This window comes from Narcine bancroftii, chromosome 12, assembly GCF_036971445.1.
Source record: "Narcine bancroftii isolate sNarBan1 chromosome 12, sNarBan1.hap1, whole genome shotgun sequence".
Taxonomy (NCBI): Eukaryota; Metazoa; Chordata; class Chondrichthyes; order Torpediniformes; family Narcinidae; genus Narcine; species Narcine bancroftii.
The window spans coordinates 83,253,004-83,275,381 of NC_091480.1; the positions used below are offsets into that span (position 1 = coordinate 83,253,004).

The 22,378-nt window shown below is 40.0% G+C and overlaps 1 long non-coding RNA gene across 1 annotated transcript in view; it reads right to left on the bottom strand.

The window, feature by feature from the left end:
- Nucleotides 1-2,756: 2,756 nt before the first annotated feature.
- LOC138747737 (uncharacterized) overlaps nt 2,757-22,378 on the bottom strand; it is a 28,752-nt gene continuing 9,130 nt past the window's right edge. The window contains exons 2-3 of the long non-coding RNA XR_011347645.1: nt 3,081-3,157; nt 2,757-2,950 (exon numbers count right to left, since the gene is read on the bottom strand). This is a non-coding gene — a long non-coding RNA (uncharacterized lncRNA). The remainder of the gene's footprint in view (nt 2,951-3,080; nt 3,158-22,378) is intronic.

The following is a 22,378-nucleotide window of genomic DNA, read 5'->3' on the forward strand; positions in this document are numbered from 1 at the left end:
AACACAAGTCTGCAGATTCTGTGATTGTCATCAAAACACAAAGATGCTGAAAGAACTCAGCCAGTTTCACAGTATCCATAGGAGGTAAAGGTATATTAGAGGTTTTAAAGGGAAGGCCTCAGAACAGAATCATTGGTAATACTGTTATATCTTTACCCCCTCAGGACACTGCGAGACCAATTGAGTTCCTCCAGCGTCTGTGTTTTGACATGTTAGTACAATTACACATTCTAAGTTATAAGGTTAGTTTTTTTTTTAAAACTGTTACACATATTTAAAGTGAGCACTCAGGTCAGCACTTGATTTGTTTATACAAAAGTTTCAGACTTCTGGCATCCTCAGTATTTTGCATTTACATGAAGAATTTTGAAATTAAATATTTTACTTCACGTGAATCCCCAGGCTCAAAATAACTAAACTAGATTTTTATTTCAAATAGAACATTAAGAGAAAACAATTGCATTTAATTAGCACCCAACAGAGAAATATGCAAGTTTAGATAAGAGCACGCAAAGGATGAAAAAAGTAGGCCAGACATATTGGACACCATTTCACCTGGTAAAGCAACTTCAAGCTCTTCTCAACAGCATGTGGGCTAAAGTTATAAGTTAAGGCAAGATTCAAAACATTAAAAGAACTAATGTGAAAATAATTAATTGAAGCCAACTGAACCACTCAAATGTATTCTCTCTAACCTTTAAATTTTTTTTTAATGCATTCTTGATAAAAAATAACTCACTAATTGATTTGCTTTCTGAAATTATTTTCTCCTGGCAGCAGATATCAATATTAATATTAAAATCAGTATGTTTATTTGTGGTTCAATCAACATTGTTAATTTAATTCTGGAAAGGAGTGTGTATCAGGGCATCACAGAAAAGTGCAATCTCAAATATCTTCAAGAAAGGGTGCAAGTCGAGGAGTCACGTGATGGAGTAGTGGCTGGACAGTGAACTCCAGCCCTCTCCAGAAAAGTCAGAAAAAACAAAGCAAAACACAAAGGCCCAAAAATAAAAATCAAAGTAAAGTGAATATAACGGTGGAAAGAAGATGGCGATGAAAAAAGAAAAGTCGAAACCAATGGTAAGAAGAGAGGAAGAGAAGACAACGGAAGATGAAGGAAAAGGCCTTACCTGTTCGAAGAGGCCCGCGGTGGAGAGAGAAACCCGCTCCCTCAGGTCGGTAGAAAGTGGACTACAAAAATGGCTCGCTGAGCCGAGTAAAAGTGCGCAACCGCGCATGCGCGAGGAGTCGCGCAAGCGGGATGCGCATGAAAAAAAACACACCGACGGGAGGGGTGACCAGCTGGGGAGTCGATCTCCACAGCCGGCAATGACAGCTGCAGAACACCTGCAGCTAGAGGAGAACATAGAAGACAACGAAAACAAGAAAGAAGAGAAGAAAAGGGCAACAAAGAAACAACAGATGGCCAACCCAGAGGAAGAAGAAGAGTACAGTGAAATAGAAGAAGGGAAAGGCAAGATAAGGGATATACTTTCTCTTATTAAAGAATACATGGAGTAATTTAAAGAATGGCAAGCGCAAGAATTTAATGATTTAAGAAGAAGAATAAACAATACAGAAGAGAAAATGAATAAAATAGATATGACCTTATCAGAAATGGGAAAAAGAATGGACAAGGTGCAAGAACGAGAAGCAGCAGTAGAAATGGAGGTAGAGGACTTAAAAAAGAAATTAGAGGAATCTAATAAAAATGTTAAAGAGACACAAGAACTGTTAGCTCAGAAAATAGATATAATGGAAAATTATAACAGAAGAAATAACATAAAGATAGTGGGCCTTAAGGAAGATGAAGAAGGCAAGAATATGAGAGAGTTTATAAAAGATTGGATCCCTAGGATCCTAGGATGTCCAGAACTACAGCAAGAAATGGAAATAGAAAGGGCACATAGAGCATTGGCCTTTAATCCACAATCACAACAAAAGCCAAGATCTGTTTTAGTAAAATTCCTAAGATATACTACAAGAGAAGAAAGGGTGCAAGTCTGTGGTAATATCAGGAGAGAGACTTCAAATAACCTACTTCACAGGATACACTGAAAATAAGTCAATCTTCACCACCTACACTGGAGAAGCAAATATGCGCCAACTTCAGTCACTGACTTCCAGTGTACTGAAAACATTTGTGAAAGTGCATATTCAGGCACTTTAGACATATACGCCATGGTAACAGGGCCCTTCCAGCCCAAGAGCCTGTGTCGCTCAATTACACCCCCCACCGTGTTGCCCAATGACACCTAATTAACCTACAATCTCTGTATATTTTGAAGGGTGGGAGGAAACTGAAGCATCTGAAGGAAACTCAAGTAGACATGGGGAGAACATACAAGCTCCTTACAGACAGCGCCAAATTCAAACCCGGGTAGCTGGTGATGTAATAGCATTATGCTAAACATTACGCGAACCATGCCACCCAGCACACTAACCATGGCGCTGAGCTCCAAAGTTAAACACAATGTGCTGGAGAAACTCAGCCATTCGAGTTGGAGAAATAAATGATCAACCTTTCGAGTTAAACCACTGAAGTGTTTCAGCTCTAAACTTGACCATTTTTTCCCCACTGATGCTGACTGACCCCATTGTGCTTTTCCACCATTTGAAGTTTCCTATGTATCTCCGCTGAGTTCTAATACATTAGGAATTCCTTCAATGAAGTGTCTGAATTTCCTTCACTGAGGTGTCTGAATGGATAGGTCTGACACTAAAGATAAGGAAGAAAGACTGACTAACCTGTAGCTGCCACAGTATACTAACCTTGATATTCAAGATTTATGACAACACCATGATGAATGTAGATGATTTCCCCTATCTTTGGCACCAATGAACATGGGCAGACATCACCTCCAGTGAGTTAGCAAAGCAGTTGGAAAAACCCAAGACATCATGCTCACCATCTCCTGTGCAGTGGAGAATCCCACTTTCCTGTAATCTTTGAAGACACAGGCAAGTTATAGTCAGCCACTCTAAGCACTAAAATACCACGAATGCTGCACACACAAAATGCTTGCAAGATAGGCTCTGAGTACACATCAGCCAACTACATCATCCATTTCTCTGACCTTAGATTTCTGAAGCAAGCACTCTACTCCAAGTTCAGCCACTTCGACAAGTACTTGGCAAGTTCCTTATGAGCATTCTGAAAAACAACCAGAATCCCTGGCCTAAGACCATAAAAAAAATGGAGAAGCAGCACCCAGGAAAATACTGAGCACTGATTTTCACCCCCCACCCCCACCCCCAACAGAACCACACGCAGCCCAAGCACAAACAATGAAACAAGTGTGCATGAAACCAAAATCACGAATCTGCTCGATAAATCTCCACTTTCCCCATCTGCAAATACTCTGCTGGACTCCACACAAAGGCTCATGTCATCTCAGCACCAACAGAAATGCAGTGGTGATTTCCCCAAGGAATATGCTAGGGAATTTTGTAGCAAACTGACCAAATTCATAGGAAGAAGTGTTTAACAGTTTTGAAATTTGTATTTTCAATCATGCTTTAAAACAACAGCTTACCCTAAGTGAAGTTTGCACAAGTTAACAACCATACCGTATTGTTCTCCATCTAGAAATGGTCTCTGTACTTGAGCAGACATGTTTTTTAAACTTGTTTCAGTATGAATCAACAGTCAAGTAAAGGCAGTCTCCAGGTTACGAACAAGATATTTAACACTGTCTTTAAGTCAAATTTGTAGGTAACATGTGGTTCTTATTTAGAATTAGTTAGTCAAATGTTTGTCTTAGGACATGGTATATATTTTTAAGTCAAATTCAAAGTTACACACTCAACATGGTGTCAACGGCAACTGACTTAAAATGGCAGATGGCGTTCTCCTTCCTAGAGCTGATGAACCGCTGAAGCCGCATGTATTAAGGGTGATTGTCCATAAGTCAGACATTCATAACCCGGGGACTGCTTTTACATAAAGGAACTTGGGATGGTAACTGAGTCATCAAAACAGCAAGCATAAATAAAGTACTATACTAAAATCAAGTTTAAAAAAGGACATATTTCTATACATGACAACTATAACATTTCTTTCACTAGTTAAATTAAAAATTACCAGCACAATTTAAAAAACAAAATCCTGGAAAATATTCAGGTGAGGTCACATCTGGGAGAACTGAAACAAAGTTAGTGTTCCAGGTGAAAGACATTCATCAAAATTACTAAAACGTGATACATTACAGGTACAGTACCCCTTATCGAATACCCAAAATTCAACAAAACCTGATACATTACAGGTATAGTATCCCTTACCGAATACCCAAAATTCAACAAAACCTGATACATTACAGGTACAATACCCCATACCGAATAGCCAAAATTCAAAATGTTCCAAAATCTGAAACTTTTTTTTTGTACTTGGTTAATAAAATTCAGAAATCCCAATTGGAGAATAGGACGTAGTGGATGTAAGTAGTGCATTATTGAGTGTAGATTTTCAATATATGTCTACTTCAGTTAATTTGTGCATATGTAAATATTTGTACTGTGATGTGAATGAATGCATTTTTGTAAAAAAAAAGTATTCTGTTGTGATTTGCCAAGTGCAAATTCGGGCAGTCCTCTATCGAGTTCTTAGGACATCAGATCAGCAGGTGGGTATTATTCCGCTGCCTAGCAAGGTGAAAGCCATTCTCAAATGTGCGAGGCCCGATACCATCAAGGACTCCAGGAATTTGTGGGGATGGTCAATTTCTATCGTCAATTTTTACCCCCTGCATCTCATATTATGAAACCCCTCTTCGACTTCATATCCAGCAATGCCAAAGAACTCTAGTGGACAAAAGAGACGACGGTAGCATTTCAGCAGACTAAAGATGCCCTAGCAAAAGCGACATTGCTGGTCCATCCACAAATGGATGCACCAACTGCCTTGACAATAGACATGTCTGTCACAGCAGTAGGTGGGGTATTGGAACAGTACACCAATGGAAGCATTTTTTGTAGGCACATCACCTCCGGAAACAAAATACAGCACATTCGATAGGGAACTGCAGGCGCTGTACCTAGCAGTCAGACACTTTCACTATTTTTTTGGAAGGCATGGACTTCAGTTTTTACTGATTACAAACTGCTAACGTTCACCTTCGTAAAGGCATCAGATCCGTGGATAGCCTGCCAGCAACACCACCTATCTTACATATCCAAGTTTTCAACCAGGATTAAACATGGTGGCTGATGCCTTGTCCTGCTCCTTCGTTCAAGCGGTACGTGCTCTCTCTCCAAGTGTAGTCTACATGGTGCTTGCCAAAGCTCCACTTCAGTTTGCCAAACTCCCAGCTTATATTACTCCTGTCATGAACCTGCAACTCGAGGATGTAGCCTTTGGGCTGCAAGGTACCACACTCCTGTGCGATGTTTCCACAGGTCAGTCTCGCTCTATCATCCCTGCTGCGTAGAGACATTGCATTTTCGATGCATTCATGAACGGTCCCACCCCTCATTTCAAGCGATGGTTTGTATGGCATGGACTCAAAAAGCAGGTCACATAATGGGCAAAGATGTGCACAGAGTGACAATCTGTAAAAGTGCAAAGGCATGTGAAGACGTCACTTCAGCCTTTCCAGCCACCGCAGCGCAGGTTCGACTACGTGCATGTCAACATTCTTGGCCTGCTTCTGGTGTCACAAGGGTCTAGGTAACAGTCATCGAGATTCACTAGGTGGCCGGAGGGGCTTCCTATGACGGACTCATTCATGTGCCAGAGCTTTTATTTCTGCTTGGGTATCTCGGTTCAGCCTACCCACACACGTCACCTCTGACAGAGGCCCACAGTTTACCTTTGCACTCTGGGAAGTTTTGTCATGACTGCTAGGAATACAGCTCCACCAAACGACAGCCTACCACCAGCACTCGAATGGCCTGGTGGAGTGGTTCCATAGCCACATGAAGGCTGCATTGATGGACGGCCTCCATGAATCTGATTGAGCAGACAAACTGCCCTGGATCCTTCTGGAAATAAGAAAGGGACACAAGGAGGATCTCAACTCCTCGTCAGCCGAGTTGGTTTATGGAGCCATGCTCATTTTACCTGGGGAGTTCGTGCCTGCAGCACGCAGACAGGAGGTGTCACCGACTGAAGTCATAGGCAGACTGCGAGAGCTGCTTGGAAAATTGGCCCCAGTTCCCATATCAAGGCATGGAACAATGACACCCTTCATCCCAAAGGAACTCCAGGACTGTAAATTTGTGTTTGTGCGTAGAGGTGCACATGGGCCACACCCTTAGAGAAGCTGTATGAGGGTCCCTTCAGAGTACTGGACATTGGGGAGCATTCAGAGATATTTACAAATGATCAACTAAAGCCCACTCATCTAGACCTTCATCAACCCTTGCCATGACCACTGATGAGAAAGCATGGATGACCGCCCAAAGGTAGTGGCCAGTAATGGAACCAGAGGTTTAGCTTCCTACCGCCGGTTTGGGGAGGGGGGGGCCATGTAGCAGCTCACCGGAGGCTTAATTGAACTGGGTCAGGAGGTTCCAAGTGATGACATAATTTAGAACGCACAATCTTTTAAAAAGCTGTGTGAAATTGTTTGAGTAAATGACTTTTACTGAACTTAAGAGTCTACTATATCTGATCATTTTCTCATTCTTCATTTCGCACTATGACGCAGTTGCTACAATATCCCAATTTTCAATCCAATTGTGAAGGGTTATATTATATATAAATATGTTTTTAAAAGAGATAGATTGTGTGTGTGGGGGGGGGGGGGGGGAGGGGGAGTGGTTTAGTGTCGGTCACCACAGTCATCAACACTTCACAAAAAAGATCTCAATTAAAATACAAGAGCTTTGCTCAAGCTGGACATTCAGACACCAGTGATTTTTGCAAATGCTTTGCTAAAGAATTTCAAAAGCAGGTGTAAATGGAAGAATCTGGCTCAAGAGGCTAATAAGATCTTTCAAAGAATGGGTCTGGAGCCTTGGGGATCATGTGGTTTTGCAAGGAGAAAGAGAGAGAGAGAGAGAGAGAGAGAGAGAGAAACGTGATTCTTTGGAGAGAGAAAATTCAGTTCTGCAGTAGCTTATGAGTCTGCAACATGACAAGCTTGGTTGAAAACCCCATTTTGAAGACGGTTGTGAGTTCTGAGTTCAGCCTGTTGAAAACCCTTGTGGTCCTTACAAGAGGAAATGGCCTAGAGTGTTTCGCCTGAAATAAGAAACCTGGAAGAAGAGGTTATCATTTGGAAAGCCCTGATGGGGCAAGTTTCTTTAGCAAGATACTGAAGTGATAGATTGAAGTAAATCAGTTTGTGTGTTCAACAAGCAACAAATCTCTCTCTGAAACCAACAAGAACCTTCCTGAGCCTGGTGAAAATTCATAAATGTTAAATTCTGTGCACAGTATAAGAATTGCCTGATACCAGTGAACTTGGAGAAATGAGAAGTGAGATTGGACTATGAATCAAAGAACCTCCCTGAACATATACACATTACATACACATGTGCTTAAAATTAGATGGGAGTTAAGTTAATAGTAATAAGTTAAAGTTTGATCCTGTTTTTACTTTCAAAGAAAATTAAAAGCAATTTTTGTTTAAGTAACCATTTGTCTTGGTGAACTTCTATTGCTGCAGGGTTTTGGCCCAATCCAAATTTCTCTAGTACATTGAAAAGAAAGTCCTATTCCAATCTGTCGAAGGCCTTCTTTGCATCTAGAGTCAGGGCCACTCCCAGATCTGATCCCGACTGTGTTAAATGTATTATAGAAGTGATCTAGTTATGTTGTTTGTTGCTTGTCTTCTTTCAACAAATCCAGTTTGATCTGAATACTTTGGCAATCTATTAGCTAATGTTTTAGCAATTTTATTATCTGTATTCAGTAAAGAGTTTGGTCTATAGGAGGTAGGGTTTAAGGGATCCCTGTCTTTTGGGATTCCTTTGAATGATAGCTGTTAAAGATTCTGGGAGAGGATACGTCTCTGCCACTTGATCCATCACTTTCATAAGAAGGGGCATTAGAAGATCTTTAAATTCTTTATAAAATTCAGTGGGGAAACCATCTTCTTCCGGTGATTTTCCAGCTTGCAAAGAGCTCAAAGTATTTGTAATCTCTTCATTTGAGAAAGGGGTTTTCAGGCCTTCTCTTTCTTCTTGATCTTAATTTCAGTAGCTCTAATGGACTCAAGAACTCTTATTTTTGTATGATCTTTCCCAAATTCAGGCTTATACAATTCTTTATAAAGTATTTCAAATGTTTCATTTATTTCTTTTGGTTTATATTGAGATCTTACCTCCCCTTATTTGGATTGCATTAATTGTTCTCGAAGTTTCTTCTGCTCTTACTTGCCAGGGCAAGATTGTTTATTCCCCCCAGTTCATAATAGATCTTAAAATTAGTTTTTCCATCTTGTATGTCTGTAATGTGTCGTATTTGAGATTCTTGTTCATCAAATGTCTATATTTCTCTTCCTTTCCTTTTTTTGGGTAATCTTTCTCCAATTGAGCTATTTCCTGTTCTAAAGCACCAACTTCCTTCATATGTCTCTTTCATACTTTTCGTATATCCAATTATTTTGCCCTTTAAATAAGATTTCAAAGTGTCCCAAATTAAGAAGTTATCCTCAGTTAGAGGGGCAGTTTATCTCACTAACAAAACTACAAAATTCAGGTTTTCCCAACAGTAGCATATTTAAGTGCCATCTATACGTCAGTTTGTTTGTCCCTATACGTCAGTTTGTTTGTCCAACATTATAATAGGGTGCATGATCTGACAGTAGCCGAGTTGTATATTCGGTTTTCACTATCCTACCCGGTAATTGAACTGATGTCAAAAATAAATAAATTCTAGTGTAATAATCATGTTGACTAGAGTAAAAAGTATAATCTCTTTCTATTAGATTCAGTCTTCTCCAGATGTCAATAAGATTTAGATCTTTCATAAAGGCCTGGGTAGATTTAGCCACCGGGTCCTGGTTACTTTCTTTGCTGATACCAATGCTCCCAAAACTGCCAATCTGAATTCCTGCAGCCAGACCAGGGGGTTCCGGAATGGTAACAGCCCAGGCTGAGTGACAAGGAGATGGATGAGGGAGTGGGCACTAGAGGAACAGCCCCTGTAGAGGAACTAAGTGAGACGTGCACAGCAGAGTTGGGTTCTCCTTGCTTGGGCTGGGCCATCCCACGGCAGAGTGCCACAAACAGTAGAAGGGTCAGGTAAAGCTGAGGGTCATCTCTAGGACCAGCTGCAGATGTCAAAAAAGCTGGTGCTGGTCCAGGAGAACTCCGATGAGCCATGGCCTGCCCCAAAGTTGGACTGTCTGTCCAGACACTTTGGCAGGGGGAAAAGTGGGGAGAAGAGGTTGGAGGGAATCCCCAATAGGGACCTCAGCAAGATGGGAAGCCAGACAGGAGCTGGCTGCAGCAGCAAAGGTCCTGTAAGAGGCCATTGACAAGCCCTGGCCCCACCAGATGGAGAGTCAGCACCAAGCAGTGCAGAGGTTAGACTGCTACATACCTCAGTCTCTGCTCGTAACAGCCAGTCCCCCATCCCGACTGCTACAGGGAAATCCCAGAGGGTGGGATGGGAAAGAGCAGAGCTATGGGCCCCCTGGCAGGAGGCAGCTTTGCATCAGGTTGCTTCCAGCGTCGTGCACTCAACTGTGGATGCTGCAATGGTGTAGGTATCTGCAGAGACCAGTGGCAGCACTATTTCCAAAGAGAACAGATCAGAAACAGTAGCAGGAGTCGTCCATCTGGCCTGTCGAGCCTCAGCTGTGAGATCACAGGTACATCTTTATTTAATGAGGGAGCACCTATTACTGTTTTCATTGCAGAGATTTCCATAGAAAATTTGTCAGAGATTTTGAAAATATTTGGTATGTGTACTTTTTGATTATTGAAATGAATACAAATCAGCAGGTTAAAAACTACATACTTGAATATTATTACAAACATGTATTTCTTAATATTTATAAAATATAACAAAATTTTATGCATTTAAGAGTAATATTTTTTCATGTCTTGTGGCTCTCAAACATCTGAAGTTTAATCATGTGGCTATTTTGTTAAGCAATTTTGGCCACCCCTGTTCTAGACTCTCCCAACATAGGAAACAACCTTTCTATATCTACTCTGACCACATCTTTCAACATTCAAAATGCTTCAATGAAATCCCCTTCATTCTCCTAATTTCAACAAATACAACCCAAGAGCTATCAAATGGTCATGTGATAACTCTTTCATTCCCAGAATCATCCTAGTGAACCTCCTTTGAGAACCCTCTCCAAAGTCAGTACCTTTTCTTAAATGAGCAGCCCTAAACTGTTCACAATACTCCAAGTGACGCCTCATCAGTGCCTTCTAAAGCCTCAACATCACATACCTGCTCTTATATTCTATTTCTCTAGAGATGAACGCCAGCATTGCATTTGTCTTCTTCACCACTGTCTCAACATGCAAGTTTGCCTTCAAGCTAACCTGCACGAAGCCTCCCAGCTCCCTCTGCATCTGGGTCGATTCTATTTTCTCCCCATTAAAAGTCTGCCCATTTATATTTTCTACCAAAGTAGATGACCAAAGCCACCAAAGAAGGGTTTCTTCAGAAGAGCCAGTGGGCATCCAGGTAGTATTGTCAAGATCACCGTCAGAGCTCGGGATGTGTGTGTGTTTTTCTGGATGCCTGAGTTGGCCCGTTGATCAGCACACAAGTTGACCACTGAAGATCGTGATGCATGAGATGGGTCATTGACGGCAAATACGACAACCCCCAAAGATTGCACAGATTGATCTGCTGGGCGTTGGCTAGAAGTCCATCGACACAATGCAACTCGTGACAAAAGTATGAAGTGAGTTTTAAGTTGCAAGTGATAGAAATGCCCATGAAAACCAATTGTGTTGCTACAAGAAAATTTGATGTATATGAGAAGTTGGTAAGAGATTGGTGGAAGAAAGGGACTTGAAGAAAAGTAAAATTTTTCACTCATTAGCCAGAGTTGGAAAATCACGTTGCAGAATGGGTATATGAACAAAGGCAAGATTGCTATATAGTCACCCGAAATTAAATAAAAACATTTGCACTGCAGTGGGCAAAGATGCACCCAGACCTCAGTAAAGATTCTGAGGCTACAGTAGGCTGGACCAATCGCTTCATCAACAGGAAAAATCTGGTATTACGGCAGAAAACAAAAATTGCCCAGAAACTACCAAAAGATCTTGATCATAAAGTTGTAAGTTTTCACCAGTTTATTATATGTAACTGGCAGAAACATCAGTTTGCATTGGCAAATATCGGAAACATGGATAAAACCCCCATTAATTTTGACAGTGGAAATGGAAAGGTGTTCAAAAGGTACAAACCAGAGGTACAGGCATTGTTACCGTGCTTGGCCAACGGAACAAAGTTAAGACCTTTGGTAATCTTCAAACCAAAAATGAAATTCCCTGCAGGTATTTTTGTTCACTTTCATGAAAAAGGATGGATAAAAATGGTGTAAAACTATGGACATACACAACATCTGGAACAGGCAACTTAAGCAAAGAACAGTTTTCTAGTCACGTCTGCAAGGAATGGCATACATAGATGTCGAGTGCAGAAAAGTAGTTTACAAAAGGCAGGGCATTGCGTGCTTCAACGCTTGAAGTGGTGTGTAACTTTGTGTTCAAGGCACGGCACAAGGTTAGAAACTGATAGAATAGTTTAAAATGTGCGGTATCTCTTGTGCAATTGATGGCATGGAAGATGATTTATTTTGGGACACTGATGACGAAGCTGAAACCACCTGAGATACAGACCGGGACCCATACGATGACTGTTTAAACAGTGAGAGCAGGGATGTGCTTGCTACCATCTTTGCTTCAGACGATGACAACAAGTGATTTTTGAAGGGTTCTAAATGTGTGGTTGTTTTCAGTCAATGAAGGCCTCCAATTATGCTGTTGTTTTCATAAAAATCTTAATGAAAATCTGTAACAGTCAGGTTTTTTTTTTGTTTCTCAAGGGTCGACTTGTACACCAGATCAGCATGGACTGGATTTTGAGCTGAATTTAAGGTCTCAAAAATATATCTGGTGTATAAGTTGACCCCCATTTTTTGAGAGTTTTCTTTCGGTTTCATGACTCAACTTGCACACCAAACTCCAAGTCAAGTAATGACAGTATCTCAACCTTGTTAATTCTGGTAAAGAGGCAACACTTTATTTCCATTTTTCCCCACAATTTCAAATTCCTTCCTCTTTTGTACCATTTTCACAAAGCCTCGACCTTACTTTTGTATGATGGGAGCTTCAGGTACTTCAAATGTGGCTGAACCAATTGCAGTTACAACATGATGTCCCGACTTTTCTACTCAATGCCCCAACAAATGAAAGTAAGCCTCATAGTGATTGCAGCCTTCTGGTCCTGAAATCGTACCAAGACTGTTTTGATGATAAGTAATTGTGACAAACCCTCCTAGTTTTGTTCTCTGTAAACATGAGGTTACACAAACCACTACTGCAATGTCACAATTTTACAATTCTCATCCTTATTTTCAAATTTCTCTATCCTTTTATCCCACTTGTAATCTCACCAAAACTTAAAACCCTTAAAAATACCCCCTCTTATTGAATTCTGATTTGATTATCCATAAATTTAATCACCGTACGTTAACGATCTTTTCTTCAACTGCCAAGGCATGTTCTGGAACTCTGAAATTTTCAGTCTCTCTCCTCTTTTGCTCACTTTAGGACAATCTCAAAAACCTATCACATAATCCAAGCTGTATCATTTGGATGAGGTGGTTCATTGTTCACAGCATTTCTCCCTTGTACCTTTATTTCCCTCTTATTGCAGCCATGCCTTCAAACATCAGCATCAATTCTGAAATTCCCTTTATAACCTTCTCCAATTTTAAAACTCCCTTCTTAAAACCAAGTTTCAGTCGTACCTCTTAACATCTTTTTTCTTTGTTCCAGCATGAATTGTCTGACCTCTATTCATGAAGAAACAACATAAAGTGCTCCATGGTTTATCACATCACAATACACTAACAACCTGTTGATTCCCAATCAAAAAGAACTGCAAAATGTCTACATTTTGGAGTGTCCTGAGGTCCACCATAAGACACGTACGTCTTCACTGCCAGAATATAGCAAGAAAATATTGATGAAAGTGACTAGGAGAAACCAGAACCTAATTAATCACCAACACAATATACTCTTGAGTTGAAAACATCACCATGTCTCAAGGGAAGAATACCGACTCTGCAGATAGGCCTGCTGAAGGCCAAAAAAATAGCCATGACCTGAAGACCAGACAGTATGTATGACATGTGATTCCTTGCAACTCTCAAGGTAGTTTAAGCATCAAACTCCATCCAGCCAGGACTCAAGAAATTCGAAGAGCTGAAGGATTATAGAGGGGCAATTAAACACATCTAAGGCAACTCCAAAAAGAATTCCATGGGAAGTATCAAAATTGCACATGGTTTTATAAACCTTACAAAAGTCTGAGTCCATCAATCTAACTCATGACTAGACCTAGGAGTTTCTGTCATACTTTTGCTAAGTTGTGGTATAATCAAAGAGACCACAACAGGCCCAGTCTCATTACAGAACTTCGTCAAACAAGGCTCGGTCAAAATCTCATTTTCCTCTTCACAATAATAGAACTCACTTCCAACCAACTTCCTACTGTTGTAGAGCTAAAGAATACATTGCAAGCTTCTTTGGAATATATTAACTCCACTCCAAATGAAGATCACTCCATTTTAAGTTACTGAGCAGTCAATGCTTGCTTATGTGTGTACTTGAAGGCAGAGTTCCAAGTGAGCATCACCTTGACCAGTGAAGCCTACAAGAGAATGGGGCAGACATCGATAAAACAAAAGTCATCTCGCAACCTGCCTGCTGGACAATATCACAGGTCAAAAATGTGAACCAGAAGAATTCAATGAATTTTACCATTACCTTAAGTGGACTGCCCATAGCCTTTGCCCATTTGAGGAAAAACTCCATTTGAAAATCAAGGCCTAAATCCTTCAGAGAATTAAGATTCTGTTATTACCATGCATTTAATACTTAATTTGCTAAACAATTTTTTTTTTTTAAATTAGACATACAGCATGACAACAGACCCTTTTGGCCCTTAAGCCCGTGCTACCCAAATACACCTGTGACCAATTAACCTACTAAGCCTATGTGTTTTTGAATGTCTTCACTGTAAAGGCACCAAAGAGGCACTACCAGCTAATAAGAGAAAGAGAAGCAAAAGAAAGTCCCTTCTGGCATCTGTGGATTCACTCCCTGCACTCCTGTAACCCCTGTAAACTCCAATGGTGAATCCAAGCTCCTAATTCCAAACTTGCAAGATGATTAGGAAGTTTACACACAGGCCCTTCACAAGTATTGGTTGCTATCAGCATGGACATGAATCCCTGTACTGATATTTGGTCCTCACAAGGAAATCTCCAGGACTCAAGTCCTTCAGCCTCAGAGCCTTTCACTTCTGTGGTCCCCTTTGCTGTTGGTCTTCTCCCAAGATTCTCCTTGGCTGAGTGATCATCCAGAGCCCACAAGCCTCGTCTGCTGCTAAGCATGGATAATGCCATCTTGGGCATGGCATTTAAAAAAAGCACCGCCAGCCCCTTGCACACATTGCTTAAAATCTATATGAGGCTGATGCCATGTGTTGCACAAAGAAATTGGGCGGCACATTTAGCAGAACATTATTACAATGCCAGCAAACTGGGTTTGAATCCAACACTGACTCCAAGTATGTTTTCCTTGTGTCTGCACAGGTTTCCTCCAGGTGCTCGGGTTCCTTCACCGGAGTTGTGCTTGATGTCCAATTTTTTTTAAAATGTGTGGGACTTGAAAATTTAGAAGCTTAAGCATGCAAAGGAACATATGTGATAGGATGCTAAAAAAATGCTTGAAAGAAAACTGCTGGAATTCAATCATTAGTGCAAAATTTACGCAGATGGCAGAGTAAAACTCTGGTACTGGGCTTGATGTGGAATTCATCGGCTGTGATCACTCTAATAGGATTACCATGAATTAATTTAGCCACACAGGTTCTATGCTAGTCGTAGCATCAGGGACCAAGTTAATTTCAATGCCATGTGCATTCAAACCCTGCTCTAGTAACAAGCTTTGAAGTTACAGAATTCAAAAATTCAATTACAACTTGATCAAGATGAACTAGGAAAGTGACTTGGAATAGCACACGATTTAACTCAAGAGTGTGGCACTTTGTTAGGTTAAACCAGGACCACACAGGCTGCAGGTGACTCAAGGTCAGGGGACTTGCATGGACTGTAGGCAGCTGAAGACTGGCTCATGGGAACCAGTTTTCAGAGCCATGGTTTGAGAGAGTATTGAGGGGAAGAAGGGGTCCTGATCATGTTGGAGATTTGGATTGAGAGCTTGGGTTGCCAATACATCAAAAAGGCCGCCAGGCGACACTAATGGTGATTCTTTGTCTGCCTTAAGGCAGGAAGTAGACAATTTGTCTAATATTACATGTTCTGTACTATTACATGACCATAGAGGAATCTTGAATTCTACCTAGTTCTGATCACCTAATTATAGTAAAGATATATTTAAGCTTTAAAGGGTGCAGAAAAAGTGTCACAAAAATGTTAATGGGACTGGAAGGCTTGAAGGAGAGGCTACATACAACATAACCATATAACAATTTACAGTACGGAAACAGGCCATATCGGCCCTTCTAGTCCGCACCGATTTACCTGAAACTCCACTAGTTTCACTTACCAACTCCCATGCCCATAACCCTCCGACCCCTATCATCCATGTACTTATCAGTGGGAGCAAATGGACAGCACTGTCAAGGATGGCCCTCATCAACAATTTGACTGATTACACACACCTGCAGCTATCCACAGGCACAATCAGGCATGAAAGGTGTGGTAGATCAAAAAGGAAGGCCAAAGACCATGGAGCCTTTTTCTTCATAAGATGGGATTATTCTCCTTGGATCTTCGGAGGGCCTTATAAAAGTTTACAAAATCTTGAAGAGCATAGATAAAGTAAACAGTCTTTTTTCTGGGGAGAGGAATTAAAGAGCATTGACTTAAGGTGAGACTGGAAGATTTAGAAAGGACCTAAGGAGTATATTTTTCCCCACACACAGATGGTGGTGGGTATATGGTACGAGTTACCAGAGGAATTGGAGGAGGTTAAAATGCAGGTACATGTGGATCAAATGTTTAGAGGGATACATAGGCTAATGGGCCTAAATCAGCATGGCCAAGTTGGGCCTGCCTTAGTGTGATACATCTCTATGACTCAATTTAATAAATCTGGAAGTCAGTATTAGTAAAGATGACCAAACAATTGCCAGACTGTTTAACCCACCAATTGAGTTTAATTAGAGATGAATAAAAAGAAATATTTCAATGACATGGCCCCTCATTCTCCGAAATTCCAAAGAATATAGGCCAAGAGCTGTCAAACACTTCTCAGATAACCCTTTCATTTTGAATCATCCTTGTGAACCTTCTCTGAACCGTATCCAACATCAGCACATCCTCTCATAAACGGGACCAAAATTGCTCACACTATTCCAAGTGAGATCTCAACAGTGCCGAATAAAGCATAAACAGCACTGCTTTTTTATTATATTCTTCATTAAATGAATGCTGGCATTGTGTTGGTCTTCTTCACCAGAATATTTAGGACATCCTGCACAAGGACACACAGGTCACTTTGCATTTGAAAATTTTCAATTTTTTCCACATCTGCCATTTATTTCCTCAACCAAAGTTCATGGAGGAGTCACGTGATGGAGTAGTGGCGGGTAGGAGAATACCAGCCTTCTCCAGAAAAGAATAAAGTGAAGAAAACACAAAACACAACAAATAAAAGATAAAGTTGTGGAGAAAATAAAGAAAATGGCACCCAAGAAGGAAAAAGCAAAAACAACGAGGAAAAAAGACACCGGAAGAGAAAGGAGAAGGCCTTACCTGCATGAAGAAACAGGGAACCGTCGTGGAAAAAAGAGTTCGCTCCCCAAGGTTGGTGACGACCCCGCAGAGTCCCGACCTCCCAACCGCTGGACTGCAAAAATGGCTCTCTGAGCCAAACAGAAGTGCGCAATGCGCACACTAAGGGAAAAGAAAACAATGACGGGAGGGAGGCCCAGCTGAGGAGTGAACTAACAGCGCGACCAGCTGAGAGATGCCCGGCAGCAGGTCTCTCAGCTGGAAGAAGAGGAAAGCGACAGGAAAGGGAGTGATAGGAAAGAAGAACAGCAACAGGATGCCCAACAGATAAGTAGCCCAGAAGAAGAGGACCAACAGCAAGAAGCCATGCTAAAAAACACCCAGCAAAGTGAGGCAAGCAGCTCAACAAGAAAGTCAGAAGAGACAGGTACAAGGAAGAGAAGTAGAAGACACAAACACAGGTACAGTCACAGAAGAAGAGGAAGAAAAAAACCAAGCTCCGCACAGAGGAATAGAAGGTAAAATAGATGGACAGTATATAGATTTTTAAAAATTCAAAAAGAAATGAGAGCATTAAAAGAATGGTTGACATTAGAATTTAGTGAAATGAAAAGTACAGAAGAAAAAGTGAATAGAATAGAGCTGGTCATGACAGAAATAGGGAAAAGATTAGAAAATGTGGAAGAACGAGAAATGGCTGTAGAAATGGAAGTGAATGACTTAAGAAGAAAATTGGAAGACAGAGACAAAAAAGTTAAAGAAACACAAGACTTGTTCGCTCAGAAGATGGATATAACTGAAAACTATAGTAGGTGAAACAACATAAAGATAGTGGGCCTAAAGGAAGATGAAGAAGGCACAACTATGAAAGAATTTTATTATAAAAGATTGGATCCCAAAGGTCCTGGGAATGCCAGAAATACAGGAAGGAATGGAAATAGAAAGGGAACACAGAACACTAGCCCCAAAACCTCAGACACATCAAAAACCAAGATCCGTTTCAGTAAAATTTCTGAGACATATGACAAGAGAAAATATACTGGAAAGGGCAAGGAATAAAATTAGGGAAGACAAAAAAACCATTGGAATACAAGGGTCAAAAATATTTTTTTCCCCATACATAAGTTTTGAACTCCTAAAGAAGAGGAAGGAGTTTAACACAGCAAAATCAATTAAAAAGGCAATAAAAAAGGAAAAAAGGCAATAAATTTATGTTAAGATATCCAGCTGTGCTTAAAATAATTATCCCGTGGGAGCAAAACAGACCGTTCTCGGATCCAGAGAAACCACAAGGAGACAGAAGGAGAGATGATGTAACAAGAACGAAGAACAACAACAAACTACATACAAGGATGTAAAAATGTATAAGTAAGAACTAGAGAAGGGAAAGAAAAGGGAAGAAGTAGGGGGAAAAAAAGAGGGTGAGCTTTGTTAAATGTGAAGATAAAAGTCTTTTCTGGAGGGGGTTGAGTGGGAGAGAATAACAGTCACTGCAAAATCAGTTGACACTTGCGAACAGGTTCGCAATCCAAATGGAGAGGGAAGTTGTGGTTGCCCGGCAAGGGACAAGGAGCAACTCAGAGAGGAGGTGGGGGGTCACTTGGGGGTTAAGGGAATTTTAGATGTGGGAGTTGAAGTATTTTATGTTTTAGAAGTGTTGTCATACATTGAGTTCAAAAAGGGAAAACTGAGATGAAAATGGGGACAATGGGGAAGGAGGTTGTGAGGAAGCAGAAATGAGGTGTAAACAGAATAAGAAATGGCCATGTTGAACTATATGACTATAAATATTAATGGAATACATGACCAAATTAAACTAAAAAGGCTATTAAATTTCCTGAAAAAAGAAAAAAATGACATAGCATTTGTGCAGGAAACGCATCTAACTGAAGTGGAACATAATTAATAAAGGAGAGACTGGGTAGGGCACGTAGTGGCAGTATCATATCATTCAAAGGCCAGAGGTGTAGCTATATTAATCAATAAAAATTACCAATCAAAATAGAGGAGGAAATAATAGATCCAGCAGGGAGGTATGTAATGATAAAGTGTCAGATATCTTCAGAATTCTGGAATTATAAAAATAAACAAATCTTGATCTATATAGATTATGAACAGTTGGGGCTATGTATCACCAAACGTCACCAGCCTACCCATCCAAAATTGAACTATTTACTCCCATTCTTAATTTTGTCCATTAACCGTTCCTCAATCACTCCCATGACCTTTTGTTTAGCTACCCTTTACATAGGAAGGTCTTCTGCAAGTCCAAATAGTGTACTCCACAACCATTGATATTTTCATAATTTATGCTAGTTACACCCTCAAAAAAAAAACCTAACTGATTTGATAAAGAGATTCTTCCTTTCATTTTCTGCAAGTCCTGTTACCACTTCCTTAATAACAAAATTTAGCATTTTCCTTACTACCGGTGTCATGCTAACTGGTCAATAGTTCCTGTTTTCAGTCTCACTCCCTTTTACATAGTGAGGTTACACTTGTAATCTTCCAGAGAAACAGTGAGATTTAAATTGGCCAGTTTAGACAAATTTTAATTGAGGCTAGTGTTTCAGATGGTTCCATATATAATGGTTGATCATTCAGGAGTGAACAAAGAATCAATTTACATTGGAGATAAATGTTGTTGCCAGTGTCAAGTAATCTTTTCCATTATGAAACATTTGACCTGGAAAATGCACTGCAAGGCAACTTAAATACAATGCAAATTTTAGGCATACAGCAGGCTATTAGCATGTTCCCCAAGTCATACATGAAGCTGGGTTATCTTTCTTTTGAATGTAAGAAATAGAGTGAAATTAACCAATTGAATAATTCGGCACATCAGCAGGACCCCTACCCAACATCTATGGACCCGTTTCCCATTATATAGAAAGTACTCCAAAGACAAACACAATCAATGAGATCCCTAACACACAAAGTTAACATCCGTGGAATCGTACTCCAGAGAGTAGGTGTTTATTTTAATTCAATGGTAATAGAAGGATGTAATATTCCCAATATCACAGATCTGTGTCAGTGATGTTCCCATTGACAACAGCAATACTGAGAGAATAAGGTGGTGTGTCTTCATGTCTATCATCCCGACATGGATGGTTCAGGACTGGTTGCTGGAGACGTTTACTCTTAGGAACTCAAAATTATTATCTTCATCTCAGTCCCATTGACGTAGACAGTGAAGCAAGATTCTACTGCTCTTTTGGAAGTCCATTTCCAGGTTGTCAACCCAGTACCAAGCTTAGTTCCTCCATCTCCCCTCTGTATTCCGATTCACTGTGGTTCGATATCCTACCTTCAATGATGGTGTCATCCGCTAATTTATAAGTGGAGTTTGAGCAGTGTTTGACCACACAGTTATGAACACAAACCTTACAGGGTCTTGGGAGTTGAGGATGATAATGGAAGAGGTGCAAAATCTTCACTAATTGTAGGACAGGAAATTATGGATCAATTTGTAGTGGGGGAACACGACACTGAGGCCAAGGATATAGAATTTGGGGATGTTTATTTGGAACTATTATGTTGAAAGTGGAACTATGCTCAATGAAGGTGTTTTCCAGATGCTCCACGTTGAGTGTAGCACCAGGGAGAGAGTGTTTGCAGTGAGCCTGTTGTGACAGTAGGCGAACTGGAGTGGATTGAGACTTGTTGGGAAGTTGGAGTTCATTTAGGCAACAATCAGCCTCTCAAAATAATTCATGGCACACGTCAGGCCAGTAGATGTTCTTCTGCACTGGAATGCGAGTGGTCCCTTTGAAGTGGGCACTTCTGTCTGTGGTAGGGAGAAGTTGAAGGTGTGCACCAATTGGCCTGTGCAGTCTCGAAGGACATGTCCTGGCATTCCATCTGAGCCAGCTGCTTTCTGCTAGTTCACTCTCTAGAAGTCCCCAGATTCTACCACTTCCCATACACCAGAGACAAACGTACAGAAGCTAATTAACCTACCAACCCATTTCTTGGGAGATTGGAAAAAACCAGAGCGCTAGAAGTCAGGCTTACATTGGGTCATTAGAGGTGCGAGGCAGCACCTTTATACTAGTTATGCCTTGTACATTCAATTCCCATCTTTGTTACTTTAGAAATATTATCATTTCATGTTTTTGAAGAAAATGATCAAAATATTTATCAATACTCAATTATTTTTTCATTTTATACATTTCGGTCTTAGGATTTATTGGTCTCTAAATACCTATTAAATATTGAAAAAGAAATAAGCTGATTTTGATTCCTATAACATAATTTCTTTTAATCCATATCTTTAACAAATGTTTTAATACCGGCATATCTTATCCCTGCAATAAATTCAAATTCCACTTATATATAAACTGGTGAACATCAAATTCAGAAATACAGGCCAACTCCACCTTGACTCAATTACTAGGAGGTTAATTAATATCCATCATTCTACTAACAAACTTCAACTATGCAGCTTCATAATAATTTTGAAAATGAGGCAACTGAAGACCACCCAGTGCATATTTCTATGTCAATTTCTGTAAAGCTACTCGAGCTAATTTTCCCTTACATAAAAATGTCCTCACCAGCTTATTCAAATCCTGAAAAAAACCCTTTGAAAGTAAACATGGAATTGACTGAAATAAGTATTGAATAAGAGGAAAAATATTCATTTTAATACCATTTACTCAACCTATCGATGTTAATGGAAGATCCTTCCATTTAATCAAATCCATTTTAATCTTTTTCAATAAAGGTACATAATTTAACTTTATATAAAGATTGATAATTTGCATTCAGTTGCCCATAAATATTTAATGTTATCAGGCCATCTTAATTTTATAGTATTTTTACACTCTTCATAATCCCCTTCCAAAATTGTCAATATTTCACTCTTATCCCAATTCACCTTATACCCAGATAACTCCCCAAATTGAACATTCTTGTAAATATTTCAAAGAATGTTCTGGATGTGTCAAACAAATCAATGCATCATCAGCAAATAAATTAATCTTATATTCATCATCTGCAATTCTTATCCCTTTAACCTTGTCGTTCTGTCGAATTGCCTAAGCTAATAGTTCAATGACCAATGCAAACAAGGCTGGTGACAATGGACAACCTTAATGAGTTGATCACGATAACTTAAATGGCAAAGAAATTTGGCCATTCATCACCACCCCAGCGATCTGATTTTTATACAATGCCTTAACCCAACCAATAAAAAACAGCCAAAATTAAACTTCTCCAGCACCTTAAATAAAAAATTCCATTCAACCCTATCAAATGCTTTTTCCGCACCAAGCGCAACTACCATTGGTTGGTTAGGATGCTGTCTTGATGCATTGATTGACGTTATCAATCTAATAATATTATCAGATGCACATCTATTCTTAATAAAACCTGTTTGATCTGTACCAACTGAGGTAAATATTTAGCAAGTCTATTTGCCATTACTTTAGCCACATTTAATAAAGAAATTGGTC